Source organism: Dermacentor variabilis, chromosome 3 (assembly GCF_050947875.1).
Source record: "Dermacentor variabilis isolate Ectoservices chromosome 3, ASM5094787v1, whole genome shotgun sequence".
Lineage (NCBI taxonomy): Eukaryota > Metazoa > Arthropoda > Arachnida > Ixodida > Ixodidae > Dermacentor > Dermacentor variabilis.
The window spans coordinates 242,460,429-242,487,733 of NC_134570.1; the positions used below are offsets into that span (position 1 = coordinate 242,460,429).

The 27,305-nt window shown below is 48.7% G+C and overlaps 1 protein-coding gene across 1 annotated transcript in view; it reads left to right on the forward strand.

Moving 5' to 3' along the window:
- slgA (proline dehydrogenase slgA) overlaps nt 1-27,305 on the forward strand; it is a 446,215-nt gene that overhangs the window by 329,018 nt on the left and 89,892 nt on the right. The gene's annotated exons all lie outside the window — the stretch shown is intronic.

Sequence of the window (27,305 nt, forward strand, 5' to 3'; positions counted from 1 at the left end):
ATCCTTACTGCAACTCGAGAAGGAAGACTGTACTCTGTCAAAGAAGAAATCATGTCGACAAAGATGGCAAAGACAAATGACACAGCTTTGTGGCACAGACGACTAGGCCACCTTCACCAGGATGCTGTTAGACGCCTCTGTGGAGCTAGTGAAGGCTCTGTGAAAGACAAATGTGACACATGTTGTCTGGGAAAGCTAAGGCGAAGCAGTTTCCCGAAGGTTGAGGCAGCACGGGCTAAGATTCCACTGGAGCTGGTGCATTCAGATTTGGTTGGAAAGATCACACCAACAACCAGAGGAGGCTCAAATTACTTAGTAACCTTCACAGACGACTACTAGAGATATACTGTGGTGTACCCCATGAAGGCCAAAAGCGAAGTGCTTCAGAAGTTTGACGAGTACAGACGCATGGCGGAAAATCTGCACAACACATAGGTGAAGACCTTGCATAGTGACAATGGAGGAGAGTACACAAGCAAAGAGTTCTACGAGTACTTGGCCAAGCATGGCATAAGGCACCAGCTGACCGTTCCTGGCACGCCTGAGCAGAATGGAGTCACAGAGAGAATGAACCAAATATTGCTTGACATGACGAGGTGCCTTCTCATCGAATCAGGTGTCACCAAAAGGCTCTGGCCTGATGCCGTTGTCACTGCAAGTCACATCAGAAACAAGTGCCCATCAAAGGCGGTTGGAGGAGAGTCACCAGAAGCTCGGTGGACAGGGGGAGAAGTGAAACTGGACCACCTAAGAGTGTTTGGGTGCAAAGCATGGAGTGTGCGAAACAGACGGTGCAAGGGGAGCAAGTTGGACCCGAAAGCAGAGGAGTGCATACTGGTCGGCTACCCAGAAGGAGTGAAGGCGTACAAGCTGTGGAACCAGAAGGAAGATTGCTTCTTTGTAAGTCGGGACATTACCTTTGAAGAAGAGTCCTTCCCATGCAAGATTACCCAAGTTGCAAATAGCAAGACTGAAGTGCATAGCAATACTTATTGCACAATCCAATTACAAGTTGAAGATAGCTTGAGTGAGCCACATGATATTAGTAGTTCAGATCGCAATGATACTGGTTACAACTATGCTGAAGAAGTTGGCTCATCAGCTGACGAAGACGAGGCAACTACACAGGACAAAGGAGCTACACAGCCACTGTTCAGCGTGACAGATTGTGGTACACAGGCACTAAGACAGTTGGAAAGACTGGCAAACAAGAAACCATATCAAGGCGAATGTCACGGCTGCTGCATAGCCAGACAAAACAGCCAAAGAGATCCAGAAACTCTACACGAAGCCTTATCTGCACCAGACAAGGAGGAATGGAGAGCAGCTATACAGCGTGAACTGCAGAGCCTCGAAGCTTCTAATACATGGGAGCTAGTGCCACGACCAAAAGACGGACAAGTAATAAAATGCAAGTGGGTGTTCCGCAAGAAATATGACGAAAATGGTGACCTAGAGCGATACAAGGCTCGGTTGGTTGCATGCGGGTACTCACAAGTGAAAGGTACCGATTACTTATTTATTCATTTATTTATTTATTCATTTCCTCAAAGGTCTCTGTTGAGACATTACATGAGGGAGTGGGGAGTTAGTGACAAAGAGATACTACAAATTACAAAGAGATATTTCCGATGAGTCGCTTGAATGCAAGTGGGTTTATGATAGTGGCAACTTCGGCGGGCAGGCCATTCCAGTCTCGTGTTGTGCGCAGAAAAAATGATTGCTGAAAAGTAACGGTATGGGCTTGTGGGGGATATACTGTATTAGAGTGACTGGTGCGGGCAATGCGATGTGCTCTTTTTATGTACGGGTTGTCAAAAGGCAAGGAATGAAAGAATTTATGAAAAAGATTAAGACGGGCTATTCTACGGCGTGAGGCTAGAGAGGGTAGGTTTATTTGGGCTTTTAGTGCCGAGATGCTTGTATTGTATGAATAAGTTGACAGGATAAATCGTGTCGCGCGGTTCTGAACCGACTCGAGGGCTTGAATAAGGTTATTGTGGTGGGGGTCAAAAATAGCTTCGGCATACTCAAGCTTAGGCCGCACAAAGGTTAGAAAAGCAAGTTGTTTAATAGAGGGAGGAGCGAGGAAGAGGTTACGGCGTAGATAACCTAGAGTACGATTAGCAGAGTTTATTATGTGGTTAACATGACAGGTCCAAGTTAAGTCACGCGAGATGTACACACCAAGATATTTGAATGAATCCGTTGTTGCAATCTGCGTGTTATTGATGCTATAATTAGGGATAACGTAGTTACGGCGACGATGAATAGACATTAACACGGTTTTAGCAACATTTAATGACATGAGCCAAGTGGTACACCAGTTTTGTATGCGCGATAGGTCATTTTGTAACGCCAAATGGTCGCTGGGGTTAGTAACTGCTCGGTAAACCACACAATCATCAGCGAAGAGTCGGATATGAGAAGAAATATTACAAGGTAGGTCATTGATGTATATTAAGAAAAGGAGGGGACCAAGTACGGTACCTTGAGGTACGCCTGAAAGCACGGGTGTTAAGGATGAAGAGTGTGAGTTAGCGTATACGAATTGCTCTCGGTTAGTTAAAAACCCTCGAATCCAGCTTAGAACATAAGGATGAATGTTAAGACGCGATAACTTTATTAAGAGACGACCATGAGGGACCTTATCGAATGCTTTTTCGAAATCTAAAAATATTGTGTCAGTCGGGATGTTACGATCTAGGTTTAAATGTAAGTCGTGCAAGAAAAGAGCAAGTTGAGTGTCACAGGAATAATTTTTGCGGAAACCGTGTTGACTTGGGTGGAAAAAATTGACGGATGTTAGGAAGTTAGCAATATGCAAGTATAAAATGTGTTCCATTATTTTACAAGACACGCTTGTTATGGAAATAGGGCGGTAGTTACTCGTTGATGATCGGCTTCCTTTCTTGAAGACTGGGATGACCTTGCCCACCTGCCAGTCATGTGGAATTGAAGCGCTGTTAAGCGATTCCTGGAATATGAGTGATAAAAACAGGCTACACACATGTTTAGTATTTTTTAGAACTTTGGCATTGATACCGTCTACTGCTGTAGATGACGAGTTCTTCAATGATTCAATTGCTTTGACAATGCCGGTGGGATCGAATGTGATATTTTACATGAAAGGATATGCGAAGTATGGTGGATCGGGCAAGCCATCAAGTTATTCATTAGTAAAAACTGAACTAAATGTTCTGTTAAGAAGATCCGCAGCCTCAGTCTCAGGGATCGGGAGTCCGGAGCTATTGATAAGTGATATCTCATTCCGCTGATTAGGATGAATAGTTTTCAAAAATCGCTTCGGGTTAGTTTGTAGCATAGCTGGTAAAGTGGTAGAAAGAAACTTGTGTTTAGTTTGAGAGGTTAACTTGTCATATTGTTTCTCGACTGCGTAATACTTCTGCCATGTGCAAGAAGAATTAGATCGTTTGGCTTGTCGAAACAACCGTTTCTTCTTATTGTTTAGTCGTTTGAGGGATACATTAAACCATGGTGATGTTGTTCTTTCTGTTATTGTAATGGTGGGGATGTAAAGACGTATAAGGCGATGCACCTCTGATTTGAAAAGCAGCCAGTTCGACTCGAGAGAATTTAGTTGAAAGTTAGCGGCGAACGTATCGAAGTACTCAGATAATTCTTGGTTCATGCTGACATAGTCCCCTTTATCATAGAGTGTAAGTGTTTTCGATTTTTTTGTTTCTTTAGTACATTGCAACGAAACGAAACATGTACTGTCAGGTGGTCGCTCAAACCACGCAATAAGGTGACAGGGGTAAAGTTATCAGGGTGAGTTGTTAATACAAGATCTAAAACGTTGGACGAGTGAGCAGTGACGCGTGTTGAGTCAGTGACGAGCTGCGTTAAGCCGAATGTCATACACGTGTTTAAGAAGTCACTACCGGGGCTGGTTTTAGATAATGTAGAGGCAGGATCGGACCAATCAATAGTTGGAAAATTAAAATCGCCAAACAGAAGGACAGGACTGTTAGGATATGTTTTAGTTAACGTATTTAAGGCTTCATGAAGTGAAGGCGTGAAAGAACTGTCGGTACTAGGGGACCGATAGCAAATACCAACCAGAATGTGCGGGTGTGTAGCAATGCATCGAATCCAAATCATTTCCAGTTGTGAAGAGAGGTTTACAAGTGAACAATGTAGGTTACGTTTAGTGGTGATTAATACACCCCCACCGCGCGAGTTATTGGGTCTATCTTTCCGAAAAATGTCAAAATGCGAGAGGTAAGGGAGAATTTCGGTATCATCGATTGATGTGTTGAGCCATGTTTCTGTTAGTAGTAAGACATCGCAAGAAGATGAGCCTATTAGACTGCACAGGGCATCACGCTTGGGAACAACACTTCGAATGTTAGCGAGCAGGAATGATAAAGGCTGACAGTTCTGTGGTTGCGGTGTACATTTTGGTCTCAATGATGGCTAAAGGCGTTCCTCAATGACCTGGTTAGTAGTGTGGTCGAAGTAGTAGGTTTTTTCACCTACTATAAGCTTTTCATGTCGCAACTTGAACCGCAGTTTACGGGCCCTTCCAAACTCGATGAGGTGTTTCTGGGCAAGGCGCGTGCTTGGGGCGAGATCTTGTGCAACGGCATAGCACGTACCTTTGAACTTACGAGCCGAAGAAAGGACAAGATCTTTGCTTTTAAAGTGAGCGAACCTCACAATTATAGGCCTGGACTTTCCAGTTTGGAAAGACCCAATGCGATGTGCACGTTCAATATCACGCGGCTCTATTTGTACATCTAAATGCTGTCTACAATGTGCAATAATAATTTTCTCAGAATCAGACCATGATTCTTTAGGTTTATCGGCGATGCTGTAAAAAACAAGGTTATTTCTTCTAGATCTATTTTCAGCATCGTTTATCCGGGCAGAAAGTACACCTATCTGTGCCGTATTTTCAGTGCTTATCTCATGTAGTCTCCCTAATTCAATTTGCATGTCATCGATACCAGCACAAGCTGTCTCAATTTTGTCTAGCCGTGTTTTAATTTCACAGAACGTCTTATCATGATCAACTAGTTTTTTTTCAATAGACTTTAGCTGTTCAAGCATTACCGTCTGTCCAGATTGCAGTTCTTTCAATACATTAAGAATCTCTTTGTCGGGGCCGGGGTTAGATTCGATATCACCAGCTAGCATGAGAAGTTTGAACAGCATATGCGCACAATCACACACAATGGAACAAAAGCGCCGTGGGCCCGGCAGCACTACAAATGCACGGTGGCTACTAGGTTTTGCGTAAAGGCAATAAGAGTTCGTTACCTGCACCAGGAAGAAGCGTGGAACGTTAGCACGGGCCATCGCTAGCTTGCTGCCGGGCCCACTGAAGGGCGCGTTGCTCGGGCGCAGCTTTTTAACAAAATTCCACGCATGCGCAGAATGCACAGGGGTGGTTCCGGTGTTTAGATGACTCAGTGAATGCCACGATGCTTGCAGATATAGTCGGTGGCCGTGTACAAACTGCGCGGACCGCGATGTGCTGTTGGTGAGCCGGTGATTTGAAGCCCAGCACGGCTCCACTGGATCCGCCGCAATACGCCCGTAGATTGGAAGTCTTGCGCCTGGACCTAACCCGGCGACAGACCCTGGGCACGGGGCACGAAAGCTGGAAGGCTCCAGAAGCTGCAAGCTCCAAAGTCCGAGGAACTGCACCAGGAAGAAGCATGGAACGTTAGCACGGGCCATCGCTAGCTTGCTGCCGGGCCCACACAAGTACAAGGAAACCTTCTCTCCTGTAGTGAAGCTGAAGTCTGTCAGGACACTGCTGGCCATAGCAGTTGAAAGAAATTGGAAGATCCACCAGATGGACATAACGGCTGCATACCTAAATGGTATTCTGAAGGAGACCGTCTACATGGAACAACCGCAGCCTTTGAATGACTGTAAGAAGGATGAAGTGTGCCTTCTGAGGAAGAGCCTTTACGGGCTAAGACAGTCTGGAAGGGAGTGGAACCTTGCTTTGGACAAAATGCTCAAGTCGGAAGGGATGACAAGATCAAGAGCAGAACCCTGTGTTTATGTCAGCAAGAAGAAGAACCTCATCGTAGGAGTCTACGTTGATGACTTGCTGATCATCGCAGAAGGTGAGAAACAGATTGCTGACTTGAAGAGCCACTTGGGTCAAAGATTTGATGCAAGAGACTTGGGTGAAGCTAGCCACATTCTTTCCATACGACTGAAGAAAGAAAAGGATGGGAAATTAACATTGGACCAGACGGCCTATGCTAACGACATACTGGAGACGTTTGGCATGTCAGATGCAAAGGCAGCGTCATCTCCTTTGAATCCTGGAAGCAAGTACCAAAAAGGAGACAACGATAACCCACCTAGTGAGGACCTGCCCCGCAAGTACAGACAAGCAATTGGTGCGTTGCTTTATCTTGTCGGAGGCGCAAGGCTGGACTTGGCTTTTGCGACTACTTACATGAGCCAGTTTAATGAACATCCCACAGAAGAACATTGGAATGGCATAAAGCACATTCTTCGCTATGTGAAACACACAAAGGATAATGCACTAGTGTACCAGAGAACTAGGAAGTACATACAAGCCTTTTGTGATGCAGACTGGGCTAGTGACAAAGCTGACAGGAAGTCATTCAGTGGGTATGTGTTCACGCTAGCTGGTGCTGCGATTTCCTGGAGTAACAAGAAGCAGCAAAGCACTGCATTGTCAACAGTCGAAGCGGAATATGTAGCAATGTGTCACGCTGCAAAGGAAGTAATATGGCTCCAAAATTTCATGAAGGAACTTAATGCGCAAGAATTCATGCACGAACCACAGATTTTAATGGCTGACAACCAGGGTGCAATTGCGCTTGCAAAAAGCCAAGTTACTTCAGACAGAAGCAAACACATTGACCTGAAGTATTATTTCCTGAGAGAAAAGGTCAAAGAGGGAAAATTACAACTCCAGTACATCGAATCGTCGAACAACTGTGCCGACCTCTTCACCAAGGCCTTAAATGGAAGAATGACTCTCAAGCACTGTGAATGCTTGGGCATCAAAAGTGTGGGAACAATGACAGTCCATTAAGGGGGAGTGTCAGTAGTGTAATGGCCAGTCACGAGATGGCGCCATGTGTCCATTGGTGCGCCGTCGCCGTTTCACGTTTTCAAAGCCACTCATGTATATTTTCTCCCTCTCGTTTTCTCTTTCTTTTGCTCCGAGTTCATTAAACAAAATGGCAGCTTGTCAGTTGTGTGTCGTTTCGTTGGCGTCGTGCCAAAATCGCATCAAAAGATCTGGTCACCCTGCGTACTCAACAAAACTAACACATACATAGGCGTTTCTTGATGAGATCTTTCATCTCCTGTGATAGCTTACTGGTATCCTGTCTAACGGAGTTACCACCGACTTCTATTGTGCACTCCTTAATCATGCCCACAAGATTGTCGTTCATTGCTTCAACATTAAGGTCCTCTTCCTAACTTAAAGCCGAAAACCTGTCCTGTAGCTTGATCTGGAATTGCTCTATTTTCCCTCTTACTGCTAACTCATTGATCTGCTTCTTATGTACCAGTTTCTTCCGTTCCCTACTCAAGTCTAGGCTAATTCGAGTTCCTACCATCCTATGGTCACTGGAGCGCCCCTTGCCGAGCACGTCCACATCTTGTATGATGCCAGGGTTAGCGCAGAATATGAAGTCTATTTCATTTCTAGTCTCGCCGTTCGGGCTCCTCCACATCCACTTTCGGCTATCCCGCTTGCGGAAGAAGGTATTCATTATCTGCATATTATTATGTTCCACAAGCTCTACTAATAACTCTCCCCTGCTATTCCTAGTGCCTATGCCATGTTCCTCCACTGCCTTGTCTCCAGCCTGCTTCTTGCCTACCTTGGCATTGAGGTCGCCCATCAGTATAGTGTATTTTGTTTTCACTCTACCCATCGCCGATTCCACGTCTTCATAGAAGCTTTCGACTTCCTGGTCATCATGACTGGATGTAGGAGCGTAGACCTGTACAACCTTCATTTTGTACCTCTTAATAAGTTTCACAAGACCTGCCACCCTCTCGTTAATGCTATAGAATTCCTGTATGTTACCAGCTATATTCTTATTAATCAGGAATCCGACTCCTAGTTCTCGTCTCTCCGCTAAGCCCCCGTAGCACAGGACGTGCCCGCTTTTTAGCACTGTATATGCTTCTTTTGGCCTCCTAATTTCACTGAGCCCTATTATATCCCATTTAGTGCCCTCTAATTCCTCCAATAGCACTGCTAAACTCGCCTAACTAGATAATGTTCTAGCGTTAAACGTTGCCAGGTTCATATTCCAATGGCGGCCTCTCCAGAATCAGAAATTAAATAGCCTCAACTTTTTTCTTTCAACTTTTGTTGTTCTCTTCCTGCCACTGCTTGCATGCATGCCATGTCATCATTGCATATCACACTGGGCCTCTTCGATAATGTAGTCCCAGGCTCTCCGCAAACCGTCTGCGACTTCCAGTGTGGCTAGCCCTGGCCAATGGCTCCTTTACTAGATGCCCGCCGCTTGAGCCGAGAAGCTGGTTCCTGCCCCTCTCCTCTTTACTCTTCCCCACCCGGGTTAACCCGGGTAGGCTGCGAGCACTAGCTGCGGTGGCCGCTGCAAACCTTAATCACCTAGCCCTGTCTCTGAGATTTTAGCAGCGTCTGTTTTCGATCCCGGAGGCAGGACTCGTGGTCTCTCGTCACGCCATTGGTCGAGCGCACACCAGCCTAGTAAGCGTCACTTCCTTCGCAACAGGAAGTGGGTCAGCTGCAAGCGCCGTCTCTCCGCGACTACCCTGAACTACAAAGACCTCCGCTCCTATGGGAAGACTAGTGACGCGGCAGGCATCTAGTAAAGGAGGCATTGCCCTGGCAGAAGAATGCATCACAGTCATTTGATCCAGCTCTGTCCAAGGTTTCGTTCAAAAGCACCGTGACTGAGTCACTCTCCTGGGTGCTGTCGTCTGCTCTTAACTACTCGTCAATAGCCCAGCAAATTCAGCAGTGTAGCCTCTGAAATGGTGCAGTCTCAAGAGGCCACGTCGCCGACACAACCAATAAAGCTTGCACGGTGGAATCACAGCTTGAAAGCATAGAATGTATTCGCAAAACGCAGCTTATGTCGTGCTCTCGGCCTTCGTGACCCTTAACCACTTTATTCAAGCTAGCTTATTGCATTCCCACATGGACATAAGCAAGATCATGGTTGTGCCATGTCGCTGTTCCTGCAGAAAGCACCTGCCAATATCCTCAAAGCTCATGACACCATCTACTAAAGGCCTTCTGTGTGTCTAAGACAGAGCGCATGTACACAGTCTGCTAATCCTGCACGTCCAAAAGCAAATTTTTTATTTATTTATTTATTTATTCATTCATTTATTTATTAAATACTGTGGACGCGTGGTCCAAGCAGGGAGAGTGACATATGCTACATACAATGAAAATCAGAGTGACAAAACAAACAGAACCATGAAATTACAAGATTAGGAAGTGGATTCTATTATACAATTCTATTCGGTTACAGTTCAAGAAAAAAAAGAAAACTTATGTGTGTTTTTTCTTGCAAAGTAAGGGGTTAATGCATCATGTCTGCGGTGGCGTGTAGTTCTGGTCGATAACTGCGATAAATGTTCAGATGCGTCAAGGGATAAATTGTTTAAGTAGTTTAATGAATTCAAGTCTCTGTTTGCTTCTTCTAAGTTCGAGTGGTTCAAGGTTGTTAATTTCCATAAGTTCAGTGGGCGAATCCCCCCCCCCCCCCATCTGGAAAATTTGTTAAATATAAATCTGACCGCTTTTCTCTGAATGCTGTCAAGACTATTGATATTAGTTTTTGTGTATGGATCCCAAACTGTGCAAGCATATTCCAGCTTAGGTTTAGTTAAGAAGATGTAGCATAGCATTTTAATGTTAGATGGGACTTTCTTAAGTTTGTGTCTCAACAGGCATACTTTTCTGAAGGCTAAAGCACATGTGTTAGTGATGTGATCATTCCATGATAGTGTATTGTAAAGGGTCGCTCCTAGGTATTTATAGCTAGTGACTTCATGAAGAGGGGATGGACCTAACTTATATGTATAAAGCAGGGGTGATTTCATATGTGTTGTAGAAAAAAGACGAATAAACGGAGCAGGTGGGCACTGCGAAGAGAAGAAGAAGTTGGAACAATGAGTAGCTCTTTGTCTGGTTTCTTCACGTCTCGTTAGTTTTATACATTTTTTGGTGCAGAAAACTTCCGTGCGGACTCGTTACCTTCATCACACATCTCCAAGGGTCTTTTACTCCACCACTTCGCGCTGCGTGCGGCGAGGAATGACCGGATAATGCATCGTTCGCAATCGGCGTGGAGACCAGATATCTATCAAGAGCTAATCGGATGGATCACCTCAAGACTAAGCGGTCGGCTCGATGAGCACAGAATACGAAGATTCTGCAGGAAGCACAGTTGCTACTTACAGATCCTACCGTGGACAAGCCCAAGCTTTCAGCTATTTTTGACCGTCTATCTGCTAGCAGCAATGAGCTCTCGAAACTTAACGATGCACTCGAAGAGCACATTGCTGATGATGAGCTCGAAGCAGAATACATAACAGCTGCAGAATATAACGATCAAGCTATCAGCATGCTTGCCAAGCTTCGATGCAAGATCGACGCTTTGGGACGCGTGGACAGTACAGCGGAGTTTGCTTCTCGGAACGCAACCCCGACAGTTCCTGATGCTATGCCCAGAATTGGCCCAAGGCTACCGAATCTTGATATGCCATCATTTAAAGGTGACATTCACAAATGGGCACCTTTCTGGGAGCAGTTCGAGCAGACTGTTCATCTCAATAATGCTATATCGACAACAACAAAGTTTTTCTATTTATGGCATTATCTTGCCGAGGAAGCGGCAGCGGCCATTGCCGGTTTACCGACTTCTGAAGCTTGCTACTCAGATGCCGTAGAACTTCTTAAAGAATGTTTTGGCAATCGTCAAAGGATAGTGCAGCACCGCCTGACAGCGCTTCGCCATCTACCTCATGTAAAGTCCGGAAGCGACATACGCGGCCTCAGGCAGCTGTATGATTCTGCGTAATAAATATCGGCTGTCTTACTGCACTAAAAGTACCCACTCTCAGTTTTTCTGCACTGCTGATAGATATTCTACAGAAGGCATTGCCATACGAGATTGTTCTTGCATATACGCGAGGAAAGCGAAGTCAGACTTTACGTCAACATGGGCCTGATACGAACTTCTCGGAGCCAGCACTGGCAGCTGCAACATCGGAAGCGGAGTTAAAAAAGCTGCTCATGTTCACACGTGTTCAGTTAGAAAGCCGAGAGCAGTGCAACATATCGTCACAACGATCTGTCGATGACCATGCTGTGAGAACTCGAGGGAGCAGCACCGCTTCCATACTGCACAGTGCATCATACAGCTGGAATGAGTGTTTCTTCTGTTGATCTAAGAAGCACGGTACGCGCGCCTGCGACACCAACATATCTCTTGTTTCCAAAAAAGAGAAGCTAGCTAAGGGTAACCGCTGTTATACATGTACATCACGAGGTCACCAGGCATGGTCTTGCCATGTCAAACTCACGTGCTCAGCTTGTCACGGAAGACACGCCTCGAGTATGTGTCACCCGAACTACAGAAAGGAAGATACTACAGCGGAAACTTCGAGACCAGTGGTGGCTTCAGGTAGCACAGCAGGGATAGTCTCGTCCCAATCAGTAATGCTTTGCGACAGAGATTCCACAAATGCTTACGCAAAGACGGTCAGAGAAGTGTACCTGCAGACTTTCCATGCTTTTGTCGTTAAAAATAGCAGGTCCAGATTCATCAGAGGGATTATGGATGGAGGCAGTCAAAGATCATTTATCACAGAAGGTCTGGCTATAAAACTACAACTGCAGGTACTGGGAGAAACCAGAATTTAATTCAACATGTTTGGCAACGCATCCCCAAGTTCTGCTGAAATACGAAAGGTTGTTGAAGCACCACTGCGTAGTCAGCACTGTTCCGACATCCATATTGTTCAAGCAATTATAGTTCCAGTTATCTGTCACGACATTGCTGCGCCGACAGCTGATAACAACTTCATTCGGACGCTGCGATGTGAGAGCAAATGTCTTGTTGACGACAAGAATTTTCTTGAAGTGGATACTGAGAACGGCCTCAACTTGTTGATTGGAGCTTACCATCCTTGGGAAATCATAACGGGAGAAGTTGCAAGAAGCATAGAAATTCCAGGACTGGTCGCAATCAACACGGCATTCGGATGGACACTGCAAGGACCGAATCGCCAAAAAGCCTTGACTGCGATGCTAATGTTATGCGTTCTGCGAGTGGAAACAATTACTGACGATGGCACAACCTCGCAGATTCTACAGTCGTTCTGGCAGCTCGAAGCAATGGGCATCACAGATTCTGCCGAACCTCCCTCTCCTGAGTCCATTGCTCTGTTCCGAGGAATAGTTCGCAAGAAAAATGGCAGATACACCGTGGTGCTGCCTTGGAAAGAAGATCAGAAACAGCTACTTGGAAGCAACCGTGATACCGCGCTCGCACGTCTACAAAAACTGGCAAAGAGGCTATCAATGAATGAAGGATTATTGGAGCGATACAGTGCAGTCATCCGACAATGCCTGGAGCTAGGACACGCTGAAGTGGTACCTAAGAGTGTTCCTATTGATCAGGTCACCTGTTATATGCCACATTGGGAAGTTATACGAGAGGAATCGCTGACCACCAAGCTCCGGGTCGTGTTTGACGCATCGTCACACGCTCAAAGCTTTCCGTCACTCAACAACTGCCTGGATAAAGGGGTGAACCTCAACCTAGAGTTATTACAAGTACTGCTTCGCTTTCGGTGGTTTCCGGTCACCATCAGCTCGGATATCAAGAAGGTATTCTTACAAATTTAGATACAGGAGACCGACCGAGATGCATTCCGGTTTCTCTGGTTTGATGCTATTCCCGTCACCCAAAACAGTAACATTGTCGAATGGTGCATGACCCGGGTACCGTTTGGATCAACATCAAGTCCTTTCTTGCTCATGGCAACTATTCATCACCACTTGGACACCGCTTGTGAGGACAAAGTGTTTGCTTTTATTTTGTAGAAGTCCTTTTATGTAGATGATTTACTGGTGGGTGTATTCGAAGATGGTCTGAGCATCTATAAGCAATCGAAGGCAACTATGCGAGATGCAGGCATGAGTCTCAGAAAATGGAAAACCAATAACCAGCAACTACAAAACATTTTTGACAACCAGGAGGAGCAAGTGGAACGTGCATCAAGGGAACCAACTGCAGTTTTGGGAATGCAATGGGATACCGAAACTGATTACTTCAAATTTTATTCCAAATCTCAACGACCGGGTGGACAACCTGAAAAACAAGGTCGACGAAATCGAGGAACACCTCGACGGGCTCGAAGATTATATTAAGACAATGTTCACCAAGATGATTAACAACAGGTTCGCCGCCATCGAGCGGACGTGTCAGCAGTTAACAAACGCAATACAGCAAATAACGCAGCAGTACAATCAGCAACAATCATGGCCGCTCCAGCAACAGCAACAACTACAGCAGTGAAGGGTCTCGTGACCTGGCACTGGAACTGTAACAGTTTCGCTAGCAAGAAGGCAGTCTTGCAGCAACACATAACACAAGTAGCAGGCAAGCCCGATATAATCATGATACAAGAGACTCGTGCTGATGCAGTGTCGCTACCCGGTTATCGGGTATATGCCAAGTCTCCAAAGGTCAACGGCGGTAGAGGGATATGCACACTGGTTCGCAAGGGACTCACCTTCATTGAGCACGAGTTGCACAATAGTAAAATTGAATACACTCTCACCGAGGTCGTTATGGGCAAGAAACAAAAGAACAGCACCTTTCTGCTTAACGTCTACAGTAGCCCTTCACACTGGAAGCAAAAATTCAAGACGCTCCTTCACAGAGCCAGCACTGTGGTGGGGACTCACAGGCTCGTCGCCTGCGGGGACTTCAACTCGGCACACCCGGCATGGGGATACAAGTAATTGGCCAAGGGGCGAGACCTGTTCCAAGACACATTAGACCTGGGCTTCACCCTCATCACAGACCCGACTGATCCTACTAAGATTGGGAACTCTGTGTCCAGGAATACGACGCCGGACCTCACGTTCGTGAAGAACGACGAGAAGGGGAATATCTCCTGGTGCAACATGGGGTCAGAGCTCGGCAGCAACGACTACATCGTAGAGGTCATCATACCGGAAGAGGTCAGGGCCTCGGAGGACACCAGAAAACATAATTTTACGAATTGGAATGCCTTCCGTAGCCTGTTACCAACGGAGATGGAGGAAATCGAGAACATAGAAGAATGGTCAGCCCACATCACGGGGAAGGTCACAGAGGCGGACAAAATCATAGAAATGTATGAGCAGGTCGACAAGGTTGACAGCCGCCTCACGCACTTATTCGAAGCAAAGCAATCTATCCTAAACAGGTGGAAGAAGCAACAACTAAATCGACGCCTAAGGAAGAAGGTGGCGAAGCTGAATTGCCATCGAAGTTCATTGTCGGCTGCTGTGCACGCAACAGTGGAACGAAATCTGTAATGCTGCAGGCGGGCAGATGCATTGCGGCAAAACCTGGAACTTGATGCGGCATCTGCTCGACGAGACTAAAACAAAATCCCACCAACGCGACCGCCTCGCAAAGATCACTCACAGAGCAGTCAAGGAAAACGGGGAAACTGAAGTAATCAGACGCATAAACAGCAAGTACCTTCCGGTTACACCCACGGAAAGGCATCTCGATACGGCAGTCAAGCCAACGAGAAGCTTGACCGCGACATCAGCGTCGAGGAGGTGCGAGCGGCCCTGCACGAACTAAACAGCAAGTCGGCGGCCGGCCCGGATCACACCTCGAACAGAGCGTTTAAGAACCTCAGCGATGTGGCCATTGAAAACCTCACCGGTTGCTACAAGTGCTGGAGTGCGGGGTCACTGCCCCAGCAGTGGAAGACTGCCAAGACCATCCTCATCCCCAAACCAGGCAAACCGCCGAACACGGACAACCTCCGGCCCATCTCGCTCACGTCCTGCATGGGCAAGGTGTTGGAGCACGTCCTCATGTGTAAGTGGCAGGATTACCTGGAGGAGTCGGGACTATACCCCACCATGATCATCGGGTTTTGGTGTTCCCTCGGCACCCAAGATGCGATGATTCTGTTGAAGAAAGATATCATTGACGATGACACCCTAACGAAAGACAGCAAGGCCATTCTGGGGCTGGACCTGCAGAGTGCCTTCGACAAGGTGAAACACTCTGCGATCCTAGCCCAGGTGTTCAGACTCAACATGGGCACAAGAACGTACAATTACGTCAAGGACTTTCTGACGGGGCGGACTACCGAGCTCTGCGCCGGCGATCTATGGCTCCAAGAGAAGAGGCTCGGCAGTGTCGGGACCCCCCAGGGCTCGGTCATCTCGCCGTTGTTATTCAACCTCGTTATGATCGGGGTGGCCAAGCGACTCTCTCGCGTTGAGGGTGTCCGGCACACCATCTACGCCGATGACATCACGCTGTGGGTTCGGGGATGCAGCAATGGTCACATTGAGAGCACGCTGCAAGAAGCCGTCGACGCAATCAAAGACCAGCTGAGCGGTTCCGGTTTGATCTGCTCACCGAGGAAGTCAGACCTGCTGGTGTTACCACCGAAGTACGTCAGACGTAACAAGAGCGAAGCGAGGGATTACGATGCCATCAAGACTGGATGAGGAACGGCCACGTGATCCCGGAGGTCAACAAAATCCGGGTGCTCGGCATGATTATAGACAAGCGACGGGGCAACGGCGAGACTATTTCCCGCCTTACAGCCAAGATTACCAACGCAGTACGTCTCATCAGATGGGTCGCCAACCGCAAGACCGGGATGAAGGAGGAAAGCTTGATTCGGCTTTTGCACTCCTTCGTAATCAGCCGCGTCACCTACGTTGCAGCCTTCCACAACTGTATGCAATGTGAAAGGAATAAAATCAACGCCCTGATACGCCGAGCTTACAAGGCGGCGCTCGGACTATTCAAGTGTACGAACACCGACAAGGTCCTGAGCCTGGGGGTACACAATACCCTCGAGGAAATTGCGGAAGCGCAACGGACCACCCAGCTGGAGCGGCTCTCTATGACCGACGCCGGCAGGCGCATACTTCATGCCCTCCGGGCTTCATGCCCGGAGCGAAAACGGCAAGTAGCGACACTTCTGTCCCGGCGCCGGATTCAGGTGGACCTCATCCCGAGAAACATGAACCCGGAGTATAACAAGGAGAGAAGAGCGGCGAGGGCCCAGGCCCTCATCGACTTTCACGCCAAGGACGAGCACGCAAGGTTCGTGGATGCGGCAGAATACCAGGGAGACTGCGCGGCGTTCATAGCTACCGTCATCGAGGCGTCGTCCGGCGCGACGAGGGCAGCGGTGAGCTTATGGGTCCGCGAGGCATGTCAGGCGGAGGAAGTGGCCATTGCCGTGGCCATTGCTGAGCCCGGGTGCCAGACGGTGCTGTGCGATTTGCGAAGTGCAGTGCGGAATTATGCAAAGGGCAAAGTGTGTGGTGAGGCTGTGTGCGTTCTGTGCTCGGCTGACCTGCAACGAGAGAATCGGTATGTTAGAATCAAGTGGTTCCCGGCACACGTGGGCAATGATGGACAGCGAGCGCTAACCAACCGCGCCGCTGCAACCGACCGTCCAACGTGGTGTAGTGCCAAGGACCGCATGACGACGTTCAACGAACTTACACAGTTCCACCGCCTGGCTCGAAGGACTTTCCCACCCCCGCACCCGGGGCTGAGCCGAGCGGAGGCGGTGCTGTTCAGACAATTGCAAACTGGTTCTTTACCCACCCCAATGTTAATGACTCATCTATACCCGAAATTATATGTGAGTGCTGCGTGTGCCAGCGGGAGAGGGCCACCTTGACGCACATCCTATGGGATTGCACCAAGTTCCCCGATGAAGCTTCGACAAGTACAACGATTCTGCCACAACTCGTGGCTGCGGTGGAATGCTACGACCACGAAAGCCAAACCTGGGCCGTCCAGCAGGTCTCGGCGGCTCTTGAAAGACAAAGGCCGAGCGAAACCGACGAAACGTTGCCATTCAGGGAGACTGACCGCGGGAGTAACATGCGCTGGAGTTGAGTAGACACCACCCGCTGAGAAGACGTCAGGGCCCGCGTCACGGCGCCATTTAGTCATGTTGTCGTTCTGCAGGCGACTGCATGAAGTTGTTTCTCTCTCTCTCTCCAAATCTATAGCCCAATACTTAGCCTCTGTGCAGCCGGACACAAAACGTACACTTCTCAAGGCTGCTTCCCGAATTTCCGACCCTCTTGGTATTCTCTTGCCTTTCACCGTCACTGCAAAGCTTTTGTTTCAACGACTGTGGGTTTTAGGCCAGTCTTGGGATGACTAGTTACCAGAGGAGATCAAGACGACGTGGACAGCATGGTGCGCAGACACAATCCAGCTTGGCTTCATCAAGATTCCGCGCTGCGTGAGAGATGTGCTATATGGAGCGGTCGAGAAGGCAGAACTGCATATATTCGTCGACGCCAGCCTGAAAGCTTATGGAGCATGTGCCTATTTGAGAACAGTTGATGATGGTGGAGATGCAGCTACATCACTAATAGTAGCGAAGTCTCTAGTAGCACCTACAAAGAATTTAACACTGCCAAAGCTCGAGCTTATGGTTGCGGTAGTAGGAGCCAGATTATTAAAATACATCCGCTCATCGTGGGATTCAACACATTTTTCCTGTGTCGTGTGGACGGACTCAACGATCACACTGAGCTGGATCCAGGGTGATCGTAACAAGTGGGGTCAATTTGTAAAGCACAGAGTGACTGAAATCGCAGCAATTGCTGACCCACTGCTATGGCGTTACTGTCCAAGAGAAGACAACCCGTCAGATTTATTGACTAGGGGCGTATGTTTAAAGATTCTACGTACATGTCGCAGGTGGTGGAGGGGACCTGAATGGTTATCCCAGCCAAGATCAACCTGGCCTACAAACTCGGACATGAGTGCACCAATCTATGAAGAGTCAGAGTGGGACACGCAATATGTACTTCTCCAAGCGCCGAGAATAGTGGACACCCTGATTGACTTAGGGAAATTTGGCAAACTACAGAAGCTCCTGTGCATCACGGCCTGGGTATTTTGATTTGTGGATCGATGTTGTCATATTCAAACGTCGCTCAGTGGAACTATTTCGACAGAGGAGCTAAACAACGCTGAAATGTTCTGGATCTGTCCTGTCCAGCTTGAAGTATTCAAGAATGACATTGAACACCTTCGGCTTAGAGACACTGTCCAGAAACACTCTGTACTGCGCGATCTCCACCCTTTCCTTGATCACAGCAGCACCCAGTTATTCTACCGCACCCAGTTATTCACCGCAGAGGCATCCCTTCACCGCCTTAGTTGTTACTGAGGCTCACTGCAGAGTTTTACATGGTGGTGTGGCAAGCACTATGATGCTGATACGGCAGCGTTACTGGGTTATACGTGCTCGACAAGAAGTTAAACGGATCATCAATGCTTGCTTTCTTTGCAAAAAATACAACGGCAAACCTGTAAAGGTGCAATTTGCGCCAATGACTGAAGACAGGCTTCTCACATCACGGCCGTTTGAAGTTGTGGGATTAGACTTTGCAGGCCCACTAAAGTAAAGCAACATGAGACCGATGGAGTTACATACAAAGCTTATATTCTGTTGTTCACATATGCGACCACGAGAGCTGTACACCTTGAATTGACGAGTGAAATCTCTACAAGCTCCTTCTCACTAGCGTTCCGTAGGTTTTTGGCGTGTAGAGGAGTGCCCGCAACACTGTACTCCGATAATGCTCTTGCATTTAAGAGAGCATCGCGAAACCTATGGGACATTTGGAACACCATGAAGAGCTCTCCATTTGCACCTTTGCTCTTGAAGCATCACATAGAATGGAAATTTATTATGCCAGGTGCACCTGGGTGGGGCGGCTGGTGAGAGAGACTTATCCGATCAGTCAAGTCATCTTTACACAAAGTGCTGGGAAAGAGCAAGCTCAACCGCGAACAAACAGAGACTCTGCTGCTGGAGGTAGAGGCGGTCATCAATTCATGACCCCTAACCTATACGAACGCTAGAGAGCCCTCTTCACTATGTCCTTCTCATTTTCTGGTGGGGAGCTCATTTCTTCCATCTCCAGAGCGAACCAACAGTGACGACGAAGCTTGAAGTGCACAGGCTACGCAACATGACCTCAGAAAGAAGTTGCGATACTGCCAGAAGCTAGTGGACCACCTGTGGATCCTGTGGAAGAAAGAATACCTCCTCGAGCTGCAGGCACTTCACCTCTACCCATCGCATCCTAGTAGCAGTGTACAAGTAGATGATCATTATAAAATATGAAGACGCCAAATAAACAGGCACACACAAGAGAAGAGAATGGGACAAGGTGCCACTCGCAACTGTTTTATTTACAGAGCGCAGGCACATATATACCGTCAGTCAACACATGCGCACAGAGCAAACATTCATTCGCACATCTAATCAAACATTCATGACGCACCACGTTCAAGAAACCTCATCTCGGCCTTATGACAAGGATATAACCCCAGAGATACCTTACCGCACAAACATTCCAACGTAGGTATTATGTCCAGAATGACAGCCTCTATCGGATCTTTAATTAGGACCGCCACACCTCCTCCCCTAGAAGACCTATCCACGCGATAAATAGTATAGGAGGGGGGAAAGATGTCTTGGTCATTAATATCCTCGCGAAGCCAAGTGTTAGTAATAACAGTAATGTGAGGGTCCTGTTGAAGCAACAGTATTTCTAAGGAATCTGCTTTATTTACAATACTTCTAGCATTAATATTTAATAATCGTAGTTCCTTATTCTTTGAAGGTTCATTGTTTCACGACTGTGTTTGCCAAGAGCGACTATCTGCAACCTGTACCCGTTTGTTTTGCGATTCGTCCCAAAAGAAAACATACCTGTCTACTTTAAGCTTGTCGTGTATAAGTGACACCTTCTTTCCTTGAAGTTTATCATTTCTTGCACTTTCCCACAGAAGCTTGCGCTTCTTTAAGGTAGATTGCGAGTAGTCGTTCTGGATGAAAATACTAGTTCCCTTCAGTGTTTTTTTGCATTTTGCAGTATTTCTTTCCTTTCATTAAAATTCTGAAGATACAGAATTACCAGTCGCTTGTCACTTTGCTTTCCTAATCTGTGAATCCGACTGACAGAATTACACTGTACATTCAATTTTTCATGAAATACATCCTTAATAACTTTATCTTTCAGTGCATTTTCTGTCTCATTTGTCTCAAATGCTCGAACTTCGTAACAGAAGGGATCAACATATATTTCAACAGCAATTGGCAAAGCTCAATTATATACCACCCCAGTTACCAGCCCGAAATAGCCACATGCAATTAAAATCAGCTGAAAAGCGAAATCTACCTGTTTGCTATGCGTATAAAAATGAGCATGACAGATTTCGTGAAATACATCAAGAACAGCAAGCATGTGCACCTGACCGCTGTGCTTCTCTCTTAAAAAACAAGAAGGCTAAAGCTGCAGCTATTAGACTGCCCATGAAAAACTCACATTATGGCACACAAAGTGCCGATGTAATGGAAGCACTCGCTGCATGCACAATATTGTCACGTGGTAGTGACGTTGAAGAATGCAGTAGCAATACTGTGAAGGACAAAACTAACTTTTATTGGGCGAATCTGTGCCCACAAAAACAAGCTACACTTATAGCACTACGATAGCGGCGAACACGGTCGGCGATCGTCGAAAATCTGATCAAGCGCGTCGGCTTTTATACATCAATCGTCGAATGTTCCAGACTAATCGTTGGGACCCGCGTGCCTTCCACAAAGTTCTACACCATTCGCGTCAGGCGATGAAATCAGGTAACATAAGGTTCGGCGACAACAGACAGCAAATAGAAGCATCGATAACTTTCCAGAAACTTCGGATACATGCAGGCGCATCCCGCGCTGTGCGATAACATTTGTTAGGCAGCGAAACGTGGTCGCTCGATAAAGATAAGTACATGTGTCATTACCCCCCTCTTAAAAAGCATCGACCCAATGCTGCAAAACAACGAAAGTACTAAAAAAAAGCACTCGTAGCAAAAAAAACCCGACAAAATAAAGAAGTTCGTCAGCGTCCGTAAAAGGGTTTAAGGCGCACCACGTGGACCACATCAGATCGTGCGCGGCGCCGCTGTGAATGCGAAATGCCGCCTGGCACGACCTCATAGTCCAGTGCGCCATACGTCGGTTGACCTTGTAGGGTCTGAAATAGCGTCGCAGTAGTTTCTCACCGAGTCCTCGTTGGCGTATCGGGGTCCATACCCAGACACGGTCGCCGGGCTAGTACTTGACGAAGCGTCGTCGGAGGTTGTAGTTTCGGCTGTTGGTCCTCTGCTGGTTCTTGATACGCAGGCGGGCGAGCTGCCGGGCTTCTTCGGCGCGCTGGAGATAGGTAGCGACGTCAAGATTTTCCTCGTCAGTGACATGTGGCAGCATGGTGTCGAGCGTCGTCGTCGGGTTCCTGCCGTAAACCAGCTTAAATGGCGTGATCTGTGTTGTTACTTGCACTGCCGTGTTGTAAGCAAAGGTTACGTACGGCAGGACTGCGTCCCACGTCTTGTGCTCGACGTCGACATACATTGCTAGACTGTCGGTGAGCGTCTTGTTCAGGCGCTCCGTGAGACCATTCATCTGCGGGTGGTAGGCAGTTGTCCTCCTGTAGCTTGTATGGCTGTACTGAAGAATCGCTTGGGTGAGCTCTCCTGTAAATGCTGTTCCCCTGTCGGTGATGAGGACTTCTGGGGCACCATGTCGCAGCGGGATGTTCTCGACGAAAAGTTTCGCCACTTTGGCTGCACTGCCTTTCGGTAGAGCTTTAGTTTCAGCGAAGCGGGTGAGATAGTCCGTCGCCGCGACGATCCACTTATATCCGGAAGTTGATGTCGGAAATGGTCCCAACAAGTCCATCCCAATCTGCTGAAAAGGTCGGTAAGGAGGCTTAATCGGCTGTAGTAATCCCGCTGGCCTTGTCGGTGGTGTCTTGCGTTGCTGACAGTCTCAGCATGTCTTGACGTAACGGGCGACATCGGCGGTTAGGTGCGGCCAGTAATACCTTTCTTGTATCCTCGATAGCGTCCGGGAGAAACCAGCGGTCGGATCGTCATGTAGGGCATGCAGTACTTCTGGACGCAGCGCCAACGGAACAACAAGAAGGTAGTTGGAGCGGACTGGTGAGAAGTTCTTCTTCACGGGTAGGTTGTTTTGAAGCGTGAACGAAGACAATCCACGCTTAAATGCCCTAGGGACAACGTCAGTGTGCCCTTCCAAATACTCGACTAGGGCTTTTAGCTCCGGGTCTCCTCGTTGCTGTTCGGCGAAGTCTTCCGCGCTTATTATTCCAAGGAAGGCGTCGTCATCCTCGTCATCTTGCGGCGGTGGGTCAATGAGGGCGCGTGATAGGCAATCGACATCTGAGTGTTTTTGTCCGGACCTGTATGTTACAGGGATGTCGTATTCTTGTAGTCTGAGGCTCCACCGTGCCAGCCGTCCTAAAGGGTCCTTTAAGTTAGCTAGCCAACACAACGCGTGATGGTCGCTGACCACTTTGAATGGCCTGCCATATAGGTAAGGGCGAAATTTCGCTGTAGCCCAAGCGATGGCAAGGCATTCCTTTTACGTTGTAGAATAATTGCCTTCCACCTTTGACAACGACCGGCTAGCGTAAGCTATCACGTGTTCATGCCCATCTTTTCTCTGGACTAGGACGGCACCGAGGCCTAGGCTACTGGCGTCAGTGTGTATTTCGGTATCGGCGTGCTCGTCGAAGTGCGCAAGTATGGGCGGCAACTACACGCGTCGTTTGAGTTCTTGAAATGCGTCGGCCTGCAGCGTTTCCCAATTGAACTCGACGTCACATTCATTTAGCTGTGTCAGCGGCGCAGCGATGCGTGAAAAGTCCTTGACAAATCGCCTGTAGTAGGCACACATGCCAAGAAATCTACGCACTGCCTTCTTGTCGATGGGCTGCGGGAACTTTGCGATGGCAGCTGTCTTCTGCGGGTCGGCGTGGACTCCTGTCTTGCTGATGACATTGCCTAGGAACAGAAGCTCATCGTAAGCGATGCGGCGCTTTTCTGGCTTCAGAGTGAGCCCTGATGATTTGATGGCCTCGAGTACTGTTGCAAGTCGCCTAAGGTGATCGCCGAAATTTCCGGCAAAGACAACGACGTCATCCAAGTAAATGAGACAGGTCTGCCACTTCAATCCTACTAAAACCGTGTCCATCACGCGCTGGAACGTTGCAGGTGCCAAGCACTGTCCAAATGGCATAACCTTGAACACGTAGAGGCTGTCTGGGGTGATGAGGGCGGTCTTCTCACGATCTCTTTCATCGACTTCTATTTGCCAGTAGCCAGACTTGAGGTCCATCGACGAGAAGTATTTAGCGTTGCAGAGCCGATCCAATGCGCTGTCTATCCGTGGGAGGGGGTATACGTCCTTCTTCGTGATCTTCTTCAGTCGACGATAATCGGCGCAGAAACGTCGGGTTCCGTCCTTTTTCTTTACCGGGACAACAGGGGATGCCCACGGGCTTTTCGACGACTGGATGATGTCGTCGTGCAGCATTTCGTCGACTTGTTCTCTTATAGCTTCACGTTCTCATGGCGAAACTCGGTAAAGGCTCTGGCGGAGTGGTCGAGCGCACTCTTCAATGATTATGCGATTCTTTGCGACTGGTGTTTGTCGAATCCTCGATGACGTCGAAAAACAGCCTTTGTATCGTCGGAGCAGACTTCTGAGCTGCTGTTGCTTAATCACGGGGAGACTTGGATTAATGTCGTAGTCTGGTTCGGGAACCATGGTCGTCGCCGTAGTTGTGGTGGAATCCGTGAGGACAAACGCATTACTGGTTTCCAGAATTTCCTCGATGTATGCGATCGTCGTGCCCTTGTTGATGTGCTTGAACTCCCGGCTGAAGTTTGTCTGCAACACTTCAGTTTTCCCTCCATGCAGTCGAGCGATCCCTCTTGCGACGCAAATTTCACGGTCTAGCAGTAGACGTTGGTCGCCTTCTATGATGCCTTCTACATCAGCGGGTGTTTCGGTGCCGACCAAAATAACAATGCTCGAGCGAGGCGGGATGCTCACTTGATCTTCGAGCACGCTCAAGGCGTGGTGACTACTAGGGCTCTCCGGCGGTATTGCTTTATCTTCCGACAGCGTTATTGAGTTTGACTTCAGGTCGATGATTGCGCCGTGTTGGTTCAGGAAGTCCATGCCGAGAATGACGTCTCGTGAACACTGCTGGAGGATAACGATGGTGGCAGGGTAAGTTCGGTCATGAATGGTTATTCTTGCCGTGCAGATTCCAGTCAGCGTAATCAGGTGTCCTCCAGCGGTGCGAATTTGAGGGCCCTCCCATGCAGTCTTAACCTTCTTCAACTGGGCGGCGATGTGTCCACTCATAACGGAGTAATCGGCCCCTGTGTCCACTAAGGCGGTAACTGCGTGGCCGTCGAGAAGCACGTCGAGGTTGGTGGTTCTTTCTCTGGCGTTGCAGTTAGGTCTTGGCGTCGGATCACGGCTGCGTCAAATTGAACTGAAGCTGGAACGTCGCGTCGTCAAGTCGTCTTTCGTCGGTGTAGTCTTGGCTTCCTGACTTCGTCGGGACGGCGGCGTGTGGATATCATGTCGTCGAGATGGTTTCTTCGTCGTCTTCGTCCGCGGCAGAGGATCTTCGTCAGTTCGACGAACAGCAACCGCACCTCCATCGGTTGCTGCTTTTAGTTTTCCACATATGGGCTGACGGACCGGCCCCGGACTGAGCCGGTGTGTGGTCGGCGCTGCAGCGACAGGTAGCGGCCTGGTGACGGCGAACGGGACGGTCGTCGGGAGTTCCACTGAGTGGCGGCTAGGTAATCGGCGATGTCACGTGGGCGCTCCCAAAGCTGTGGACGAGGCGCGTTGACGGCGAACCCTCAGAGTCCCATGTCGCGGTATGGGCATCGGCGGTACACATGGCCAGCTTCTCCGCAGTAATAGCAGAGCGGGCGGTGGTCAGGGACTCGCCAAATGTCCGTCTTCCTCGCGTAGGTGTGCTGGGCGACGGGTGGGCGTGCTGGCGGCGGCGGCGTAGGACGACGAAATTGCGGTGTCACAGGGCCCTGCCGCGGTCGCGGAGGGGGGCCTTGACGCCATGCGACGGTGGTGTAGGTCATTGCTTCTGGCTGGGGCTGCGGTAATTGAGGTTGTACCTCACGAACCCCAAGTGATCGCTGAACCTCATCTTTCACGATGTCTGCGATCGAGGCCACTTGAGGCTGCGACGAAGGCAGGACCTTGCGCAGTTCTTTGCGCACAATGGCCCTGATTGTCTTTTGAAGGTCTCCGGAACCCAGTCCTTGGATGGCATACTGCGGCGTAAGCCCCTGGCGGTTATATTGCCGGGTGTGCATCTCCAGAGTTTTCTCAATCGTCGATGCCTCTGCAGAAAACTCAGCTACAGTCTTCTCTTCGGTGGGTTGTGAATAAGTGCGGCGAAAAGTTCTTGCTTGACGCCCCGCATCAGGAAGCGGACTTTTTTCTCCTCCGACATTTCCGGGTTGGTGTGTCGGAAAAGACGGGCCATCTCCTCCATGAAGATCGCGATCGTCTCATTTGGCAGCTGTGCTCTGGTCTCTTGTAGAGCTTGGGCTCGCTCTTTTCGCACGACGCTCGTAAATGTTTGCAAGAAGCCGCTTCGGAACAGGTGCCACGTCGTTAAGGTGGATTCTCGATTCTCGAACCAGGTCCTGGCGGCGTCTTCCAATGCAAAATACACATGTCGCAGCTTGTCGTCGCTATCCCAACTGTTAAACGTAGAGACCCTCTCATACGTGCTTTCCGGGTCCTCAAGTGTGGAACCGCGGAACGTCGGTGGCTCCCTGGGCTGCTGCAGAACTATTGGGGCCGCTGAGGCTGCCATTGGGGCTGTCTTCTTGTTCGTCTCTGGACGATCTTCTCGGACGATCTTCTTGGTCGCCTCTGGTAGAATTCCGTGTTCCGGGGGAAGCTGCTGTAGCCGGCGGCTTGCTCGATGTTCCGGGACGACGTTGCTGTTGTCTTTGCAGTCCGGGCTTGAATTACGGCTTGTCGGGGGCGTCCGGTACATGAACGTAAAGCACCTCCACCAGATGTAACGTGGTGGTGACGTTGAAGAACACAGTAGCAATACTGTGAAGGACAAAACTAACTTTTATTGGGTGAACCTGTGCTCACAAAAACAGGCTACACTTATAGCACAACGATAGCGGCGAACACGGTCGGTGATTGTGTTCGCCGACCGTGTTCGTGCGGCATCTTTCACAACATTGTGTCAGATGCCGCGCACATCTTTTTAAGACGGCCACCATCTGCCAGCTGCTTGCACATGCTTGAACAAATATCAGTCGACAGCTCCGGGAGTCGGCAGACAGTTCGTGACTTCCAGTCTATGCAAAATGAATACGATTCTGTGAGCTTTCGGTCTAGTGGGTGGAGCTTCTGGAGCTGTTGAAGAAAATCGAATGTGGGACAACAGTCCCAAGTATTCCGGGACTGTCAGGGACTGATAATCGAAGTGATCTACTCACACACTGCTAATACAGTAAAAGCTTCTTAATTGGCAACTCGTTAATTCGAAATTTTGGATCATTCAAAGTAGCAGCCGCGGTCCGTCCAACAATGCATTGAAAGCCATATGTAGCTCATCCCGCTAATTCACACTGCAATCCGCACCGCCACTGATAATTCGAACTCCGCACCATTGTGGATGGGGAGAGTGCTAGTGCATAGGAGCATGTTGACGACGCTGCCATCACTGCGGGGACCGCACAGCTTTGCTTTTTCCATCAGTGGCAAGGACGACAGCACTGTGTTCCTTGTGTACGAGCGAAAGCATGCGAGGGCGAGCTGGCGAACGCGCGGCTCAATCTCAAAGCGAAGAAGGCGGGGCATGCCCTCTCCTGTCGCATGCGATGCACGGGGGTGAGGGAAGGGGGGATGTTCTTCTCCGACGGCTGCTGCTTACTGTGCGGCCATGCAGGCGCCGTATCTTGAAAGCGATCTGTGATGTTTGCAGAGTTCGCGTAGTGCCGGTAGCTTTGTATGCAATGTGCTTTCTACGTTTCGTTCGCATTGAAGTGAGAGCTGTATGAAAATCAATTCGCTCACTGCAACTGCCACGTTTCCTCACTCCAGCGCTTTTCAGCTAGCGT